Below are 8,256 nucleotides of genomic sequence, written 5' to 3'. Positions count from 1 at the left end.
CGAAGCTGCCAAGTTCTGCTGTTTTCTTAGGCTGGAACATGGCCACCTTTTTCAATTACATCTTGACCAACTTTCTGTTTTCAATGGTTTCCTTCACTGCCTAAGCTTGGCTGTCCTGGAACTTGCTCTGTAGACCAGGTTGACCTTAAACTCAGAGATCTGCATGCCTCTGTCTCCTGAGTGCTGGCATTAAAGGTTAAGTACCATCATACCTGGACCTAAACTATTCTTCAATTCCTTTTCACAAGAGGGAAGCTTAGCTGGCTGAGGTTTTCCCCTGAGGTCACCACTCCCTTTATTCCAGTTCTTTGTTTTCATTTGTTTATTTGGTTTGGTTTTTCAAGACAGGGTTTTTCTAGATATCCCTGGCTTTTTTTTTTTTTTTTTTTGAGATAGAGTTTTTCTGTGTAGCCTTGGCTGTCCTGAACTCACTTTTTAGACCAGACAGGCCTCAAACTCACAGAGTGAGTTTGCCTGCCTCTGCCTCCCAGAGTGCTGGGATTACAGGCATGTGCCTTGGATCCCTGATCTTTATTCTATTTCTTAATCTGTTTATCTCTTTTAACACAGGACTTAAATCTATACCTCTTTTGGGTGCCCCTTTTCTCAGGCTAAGGCCCAGCCTGAACTGTAGACAAAACTGGACACCTGGAGAGTTATTGTCTCACATTGTTGAAAACAAGGTGAGTTCACTCTTTCATGTTCTTCTTCCGCAGAAATAGCCTCTTGTCTTCTGTGCCTAATGGCCAGACTGCCTCTGCCCACAATGCCTTAAAACCACAGGAGCTGGGGACTGCTGTCTAGGTGGTGGGCTGACTAGCCATTTCTGCTATTTTGATTAATAAATAGATCCATTTAGGTTACAAATTATCCTTCTCAGCTCTTTGATCACATTGATGGCTAAGCTAATCATTGCTTAACAGACAGAGAACAGACAATTAGACTGTTAGTTTATTAGTTGATTCATTAGCTAATTAAAACTACTAAGTCTAGATCTCCTGTTTAAAAAGGCAAACAGGTTTGTCTTGCACACAGGTGTTGTATTAACTGCCTGTATCTCATGGTGAATAACTGCATAGAAAGATGTAAAGTTTATGTAAGGTCTGAGGATATAAAACTTTAAGTTATGATAATATAAAAAAAAATGTCTGAGGGTCTAAGAAGATGTTTCAAGGTTGGTAAATGAAAGTTCCGAAGGAAAGCCTCTAAGAAAGTGTTTGAGGGTCTAAGAAGGTGTTTTAAGGTATGTAAATGCAAGTTGTAATGCTATAAGAAAGTGATTTAAGGCATATAAAAATTTCAGATTTCTCTCCCCCTCTATGCTATTGTTACATTGTTATAAGATTTCAGAAGTTCAAAATTTTAACATTGATCAATGTGTTATGTCAAGCTGATGGAGCACTGGCTACTTACTATTCATTCACAAGTTCAAGATTTTAGACTCCCATTGGTTGTCTCCTAAATATAGACTTAAAAGTGCTTCTCATCATGCTAAAAACATGTGTGTTCAATCTGTATATGTAGCCCTCTAGGCTGAGAAAATACTGTTTTATGTTTTTTTAACCCAAAGCTATAGCTTTTTACTATGTCTCAATGGCATGAATCTACTCCTGATGTCTTACAGACACCTGTTAACTGCTTTTTCTAAAATATGGATCTCAATACAATGGTGATACTAATATAATTAATTTTCTTTTGTAAACTAAAATTCATATGTGCTTCAGGAAATAAAAAATCATAGACCTGGATCTGCCAGAGCTCAAAAAGACTCCAGATAACCTGATCTTGAAATGGGATTTTTCCCTTGGTCTTGGGATTCCTTACTTTCCCCAATGCTAGACAAATTTTAATTTTTGTTCCTAGTCTATATTTGTCTCAGCATATTTTTTTTTTACCTGGCTGACAGACTCCATTCAGGGATCACCTGTGTACTTTGAGCTGCTGAGATCTGGACTTGCTGAAAGCTGATGTAAACCAAAACAGATGATGTAATTGCACACTGGCTCTTCAAGTGGATCACTAATCAGATGCTTCATCACCTAGCCACTGACTAGCCTTTCAGCCTTCCTGGGCACTGATAACATTGTCCTAACATCAGCTGGAAGAAGTTACAGAAGAAAATATGTCATGCACTATCCCACCTAACAGGCTGAAATGTTAAGTCAAAAGAAACACTGGCATAAGGAACAAATGGCTACCTATTGACATAGCATAAATAGTCCCTTAGTCTGTTTCTCCTGGTCATGCTTTGTGCCTCTTGCATTATTATGCCTAGCATTAGAAAACAATTTCTAAAAATCAGGTCTCCATGGTCCGACTCATGGTGTTAAAGTCTCAATACCTTGGACCCAGCTCAAGGATTTGAGACTGGCATCCTATTCAAGAGGGGAATGGGAGGACTTAGTTTCAAAGAGCCAACCAATCCCATTCAGAGCCACATAGCCTCCATGGGCATCAGCCAATCCCAATAGAGGGCACGTAGCCACAGTAGGAATTCCTCTTTCTGGTTTTAAAAGGGACCTTCAAGCTCCCCTTTGGCGTCACAGCCATTTTGTGAAGGTAGTGACCCCAGCGTGCTGGAATTCTCTGCAGAATAAATGGTTTTTGTTTTTACATACTATTTGGGTCTGGGTTTTTCCTTCAGTGAATTCCAGACCCTAACAACTGGGGGTAACCAGTGAGTGTTCAAAGAATGTTAGGTTACCCATATATATTTTTCCTTGCTAGTTACTACTAGGGATTTTAGGATGGGTAAGGCAAGACTCTAGAGAAACCAAATTACTGTCATTACTGAAATTGCTGTAGTTTAAAATGGGGGAGCTTTACAAAATGGGGGGTTCCTGGCTAGCATTGGAAGTCACTTCCATTTGGGAGAGCAGGAGACAGAGGTCTGTGCGTTTACTGCCGCAGGTTCTCTGAGGCCATCTGGAGGTGGTTGTGTCTTTGCGCAGACCATGATTCTATCTTCATCCAATATCTCTTCTCCATTAAACATTAGGCCCTTTGTCACTTAGCTCATCTTTGGCCCTAAGAATACTAAAGGCTCCCTACTCTTCCCTGTGCTCCTATTGTACTTCAGCATTTTCTGTGAGCCTTTCATAACCCTAGACACACCTGTGAAACAGGGCCTTTATGATGTTCTCTTCCAGTTTCCTTCCGTGAGCATGTGACCTGCTTCCTAAATACATCTGCCAGTGAAGCTGCCCTCCACCCCCAGCGGGGCCACCACCAGCACCAGCACCAGCCCCAGAACTGGGAGAACTGGGAAAGGTGGTGTAATCAGAGCCCCAGGCACTCATTGCCTCTGGTCGCAGACACAGTTAGAAGGGTCTTCTAAAGAAAGCAGAGATATGACAGTGCCAGCTGCTGGAGGGACTGGGGGAGAGAAGAAAGGAAAGGAGAGCAAGAGGTGGGAAAGGGATACCTCAGCCTTTCTTTCTTCTCATGACTTAGTGATACAATGAGAAATACATGTTTGCTCTGTTTCTGAGGCAGGGTCTCACTGTGTATCTCTAACTAGCCTAGATCTCTGAGATTTTCTGCCTCTGCCCACCACCACCACCTATCCCTGAGTGCTGGAATTAACGGTGTGTGCCACCACGCCAGGCACATGTCTGATAGTTTAAAAACCATCAATTTCACTTTTTATGTGTGTGTGATGTTAGGGCTGGAACCTAGGGCCTTTTCCACGCTAGCCAAGAAGTCTACCACTAAACTACACCTCAGCCCCAGATTAGGAATGAGTGCCTCCAGTTCCTGGCCCATGGGTACTAAAAGCCTTGGAATTCCCTTAGTAGTCGGTTGAGAGGAATGCTTTTGCTATTCATAACCCCTCTTAAGTGTACTCCAGTCATGCTAATGAGATGCCTCTTGGTGGGCCCCTAGATAGCTTCAGAATTGGGGCTGGGAACTAACCATGTGATGAAGATTGGAACTTTGAACCCCACCCCTGGAATCCAATGGAAAGAGAAAAACTAAAGAACTGAATTTAGTTGCTAGTGGCTGGTGGCTTTCCCACCCTGTTAGGAGACAGTTGCCTGAGTCCAGCCACCTCAGGAACGACCTCCATCTTACTGACACAGACAAAACTGAGTTCATGTGCCCAGACTCCTGTCCTGCTTCTTTAGGTGTTTCATGTTTGTCTGCTACCCAGTAAAGGATGTAAAGAGGGAGGTTGCTGTTACCCTGTTATCTAAACTAAAGGCACACAAGTCACAAATGTGTTGCCTGGCTTGCCCACTTCTTTGTTCCCCTTATCATTCTAAATTCTGGGCCAAAGCCCACGAGGGGACATGACTACAAATGCTGAGTCAAGGGTTCTGAAACAAGGTGACCTGGCTAAGGCCCAGTCACGCATGTTTACTTCCTTGCTCAACCGCTTGTGTCAAAATATGATTGATCAGTGCAACAGCCCATCCTGATCCCCCTCACCTTGTATTCCCATCCTTTAAAAATGTTGTACAATCTCCCTTCGGGGATACAATTCAGAAGCCACCTCCTTGCGTGCACAAAAAATAAAGCTTTAATTTTTAAGCTCTGAAGTGAGTTTCCTTAGCTTCCACCCCGAACCCAACAATACCTGTGCTGGGCCTCAACAAAATCCCTCCCCGTGAGGTTGGGAGGTCTGCTAGTGAGGGGACTGTTTGAAGGTGACAGAGAGGGTGGTGCTCTCAGCCCTGTTGCCCATAGTCAGCCTGTGCTTGTCTTCCTCTCAGCCATTCCTGAACTATGCTTTATAGGAAACCAGCAGTGGTTTGTTTGTTTTTTGTTTTTTGTTTTTTTTAAAGTGACTTCCTGAGTTCCATGCAAGGGTTATGACTGAAAGAAACCTCAGTTTAGAGCCAGCAAGATAGGACAGTAGGTCAAGGTGCTTGCCTAATGATCCGGACTCACAGTGTGGGAAGAGAGAGGCAACTCACACAAGTTGTCCTCTGCCCCACAGGTGATCCACATCTACACCATATACACCGTGGCATGAGCACGTGTGCACGCACAGATAAGTAAGAGTAATTTAAAAAGAAAAAAAAGTTAAACCGCTCAAGTTATTGTTGGAAGGCGAGAAACACAAGATGCCCAGTATTCTAAATCAGGCGCACCCCACCAACCTGCCTTCCAGCAACTCAGCGTTTGTCATCACCCGGAGCTGCCAGGTGTGGTGCATTTCCACTGTCAATATGAGTTTGCACAGCGACACTTGCACCCCCTTTAAAAGGTCCCAGCCACCCCAAGTCACTCTCTGTCTTGTTCAGTCTGTCTCTCTGTCTGTCTGTCTCTTTCTCTCATGTCCCCGTTCCTCGAGGGCCTTTTGCTCTCCCCACCCTCAAGAAACCTCTTGCCTTAGATCTGTTGCACAGTGTAATCTCTCAGCAGCACACCTTGGCCCCTAAATTGCCAGGGTACCTTCTTGCCACTTTATGCTAACACCCGGTGTTAGCTGATGAGGGATTTCTGATACAGGGACAGTACTGGGCCACTGAATCCCTTATCTTACGGGTCTGCACTAACTCTGGGTAGTAAGTGTCAGGCATAAATTTAAAGGCAAGACACCTGTATGACTGGATCATGGATAAAAACGTGGTGTCACGCATTTTGAGCACAATCACAGCTAATTCCCACCATCTAGTCTCAGACCCAAGGGATCCAGCCAGAGCCATCTCTAAGGAAGATGCTAACTTCAGGGGACATCAGGGCTACCCAACATGGGGGATGGTATGGGGGCATGAGTCTGAACATAAACATGCCAGGACCTGTGCTATAAGGGAACAGTGTACCCACAAAGCAACAAACTCTAATGCTCAGCAAAAGAATAAGACAAACCCAACTGTGGGATGGTCTTCTCAAGAGGGAGTGGAGTTACGTGTTCTAGCACTCGCCTAACACACTCTCTTAGTAGCTCTCAAGACCTCAAGTATCTGAAAAGGTAAAGCCAGGAGCCCCTAGGATTGCACAAAGGGGGTGCCTTTTACTGGGAAGGGGCTGTCTAGTGAGATTTCCTAAGGTTAACATCTGGGAAGAGAGAAAGACATTAAGCAATGTTCATTGCTTGGCATTCATGATTCCCACCTACTTAGAGAGGCTCCCTAGTGATTGCTGGAGATGTAGTTCGGTTGCAGAGTTTGCCTAGCATGCTAGGCCCTGGGTTCCATCTATGTGCACAGGCGTGCGCGCGCGCACACACACACACACACACACACACACACAGAGAGAGAGAGAGAGAGAGAGAGAGAGAAATACAGGATGATAGCCATAGAACACTGTGGGAACTGAGCATATAAAACATTGCTAGTTTGCCTTGAGCAAAACATAGAACCATACGTACTACCGAAAATTCAAATCACTGTGAAGATTTCCTTCTACCAGTGTCCTTCAGGGTTGTCCCAAAAGGGGTTATAATGCTGCATCTGTTCACTTCTGGGTGGTACCTACACAGCACACATCGGTTGAGAAGGCCCCAAGTCTTTTCTTCCTCAGACAGCCGCACACAGGCCACACACAAACCCAGCATTTCTGTGTACTGGGATTTGAGTGTGCACAAGAGTGGTGTGTCAGAGACAAACGCCTGAAGATTCAGAGTGGCGAGTTCGCTCACTTTGCTTGTAATCTTTGAAATTTTAATCTTGACTTTGGTCATCTTTTGATCATAGGGAAACCTGTAAGGCTGTAGGTGGGTGTTTGGGAAAAGAGCTAGTATAACAAGAATAGAAACCATAGGCGTTTGTACAGCCTGTCCATGTAACTTGCGTGTGCCCTCAGGACCTGCTAGGATCTGACCAGGTATATACCACTTCTGTTTGATAATGGATTGCAACTGTGCACACCCTATTTTATGACTTGGTGGACCAGCTCATAATGGCCAGCTCAGATTGCATGGTAACTTGGTTGCCCATTGTCAAATGTCCAGTTTCTCCTAAGGCCCAATAGCAAGCCAAGTGCAGTCTTTTAAAAGGAGAACAATTGTCTTCAGGTAGCAGTAAGACCTTGCTTCAAAATTTCACCTATGGGGGCTTTCCAAAGGCTCAAAACAGTATCCCACTTCAAGTACCATTGGGTCTGCTAGATAATATGGCCCAAATGGCAGGCCAGCTTGCACAGCATGGACCTTTTAAAGAGCCTTCTTCTGTTGCAAACTAGGATGGTGTGAATGAGAATGTCCCCCATAGGCTCATACATTTGAATATTTGATCTGCAGCTGGTGGACCCTTTAGAAAGGACTAGGAGGTGTGCCTTTGTTGGAGATGTGTCAATGAGGGTGGGCTTTGAGGTTTCAATAGCCCATGCCAGGCCCAGTCTCTCTCTGCTTCCTGCTTGTGGCTCAGGTGTCAGCTCTCAGCTACTGCCCCAGTGCGGTTCCTACCTGCCTGTCACCATGCTCCCTGCCATGATGGTCATGGACTAACCCTCTGAAACTGTGAGCAAGGCCCTAGTTAAACGCTTTATTTTATACGTTGCTTTGGAAGTAACTAAGATACAGATCCCACTCTAAGCTAGCAGCTTTTCAAGCAATTTGGTATATGGGCCAGAGTAACACATCCAAGCGAGGACTGTGTTGCCTCCAAAATCCAAACAGGCCCATTAAGCATTGGTGAGAGCCAGGTGCAACAATTACTTACTATCAGCAAATCAAAAGAACCTCATGGGGCTGGGGGTGTTGCTCAGTTGGTAGACTGCCTAGCAGGCACAAGGCCCTAGGTTAGTTAGATCCTCAGCCCTACCTAGCAAGCCAGGCATGTGGCATGGACCTGCAGTCTCAACAGAAGAATCAGAAACAAAGTCATCCTTGGCAACTTGTGAGTTTGAGCCAGTCTAAGCTACATATAAACTTTCTTTCTCTTTCTACATGCACACACACATCAAATGAATAACTGTATGCTGATTATATGGGAGATCATATTTTGAGCTGGGTGGTTCTCACACCTTTAATCACAGCACTTGGGAGATAGAGGCAGGTGGATCTCTGTGAGTTTGAGACCAGCCTGGTCTACAAAGCAAGTTCTAGGACAGTCAGAGCTACACAGAGAAACCATGTCTGGGGGGAAAAATATATTTTGTCTGTATTGTTCCACAAAATGCATTATTAAAATTAATTTCACCTGTTTTTCTTTGCACTGCTGGGTATAAAATCCTGGCTCTAAATTAATGGTAGGCAAGCATTCGGCCACTGAGCCTCACTTTATTTTCCTATGTGTGACTAGATAGTTTAGAGTTGTGTGTGTGGTAGGGGAGCTGGAAAGATGTTTTTCCAGAGGTCCTGAGTTC

The sequence above is a fragment of the Psammomys obesus genome, unplaced genomic scaffold (genome assembly GCF_907164565.1).
Source record: "Psammomys obesus unplaced genomic scaffold, mPsaObe1.curated_primary_1811, whole genome shotgun sequence".
Lineage (NCBI taxonomy): Eukaryota > Metazoa > Chordata > Mammalia > Rodentia > Muridae > Psammomys > Psammomys obesus.
Note: the sequence above shows the minus strand (reverse complement) of the source record.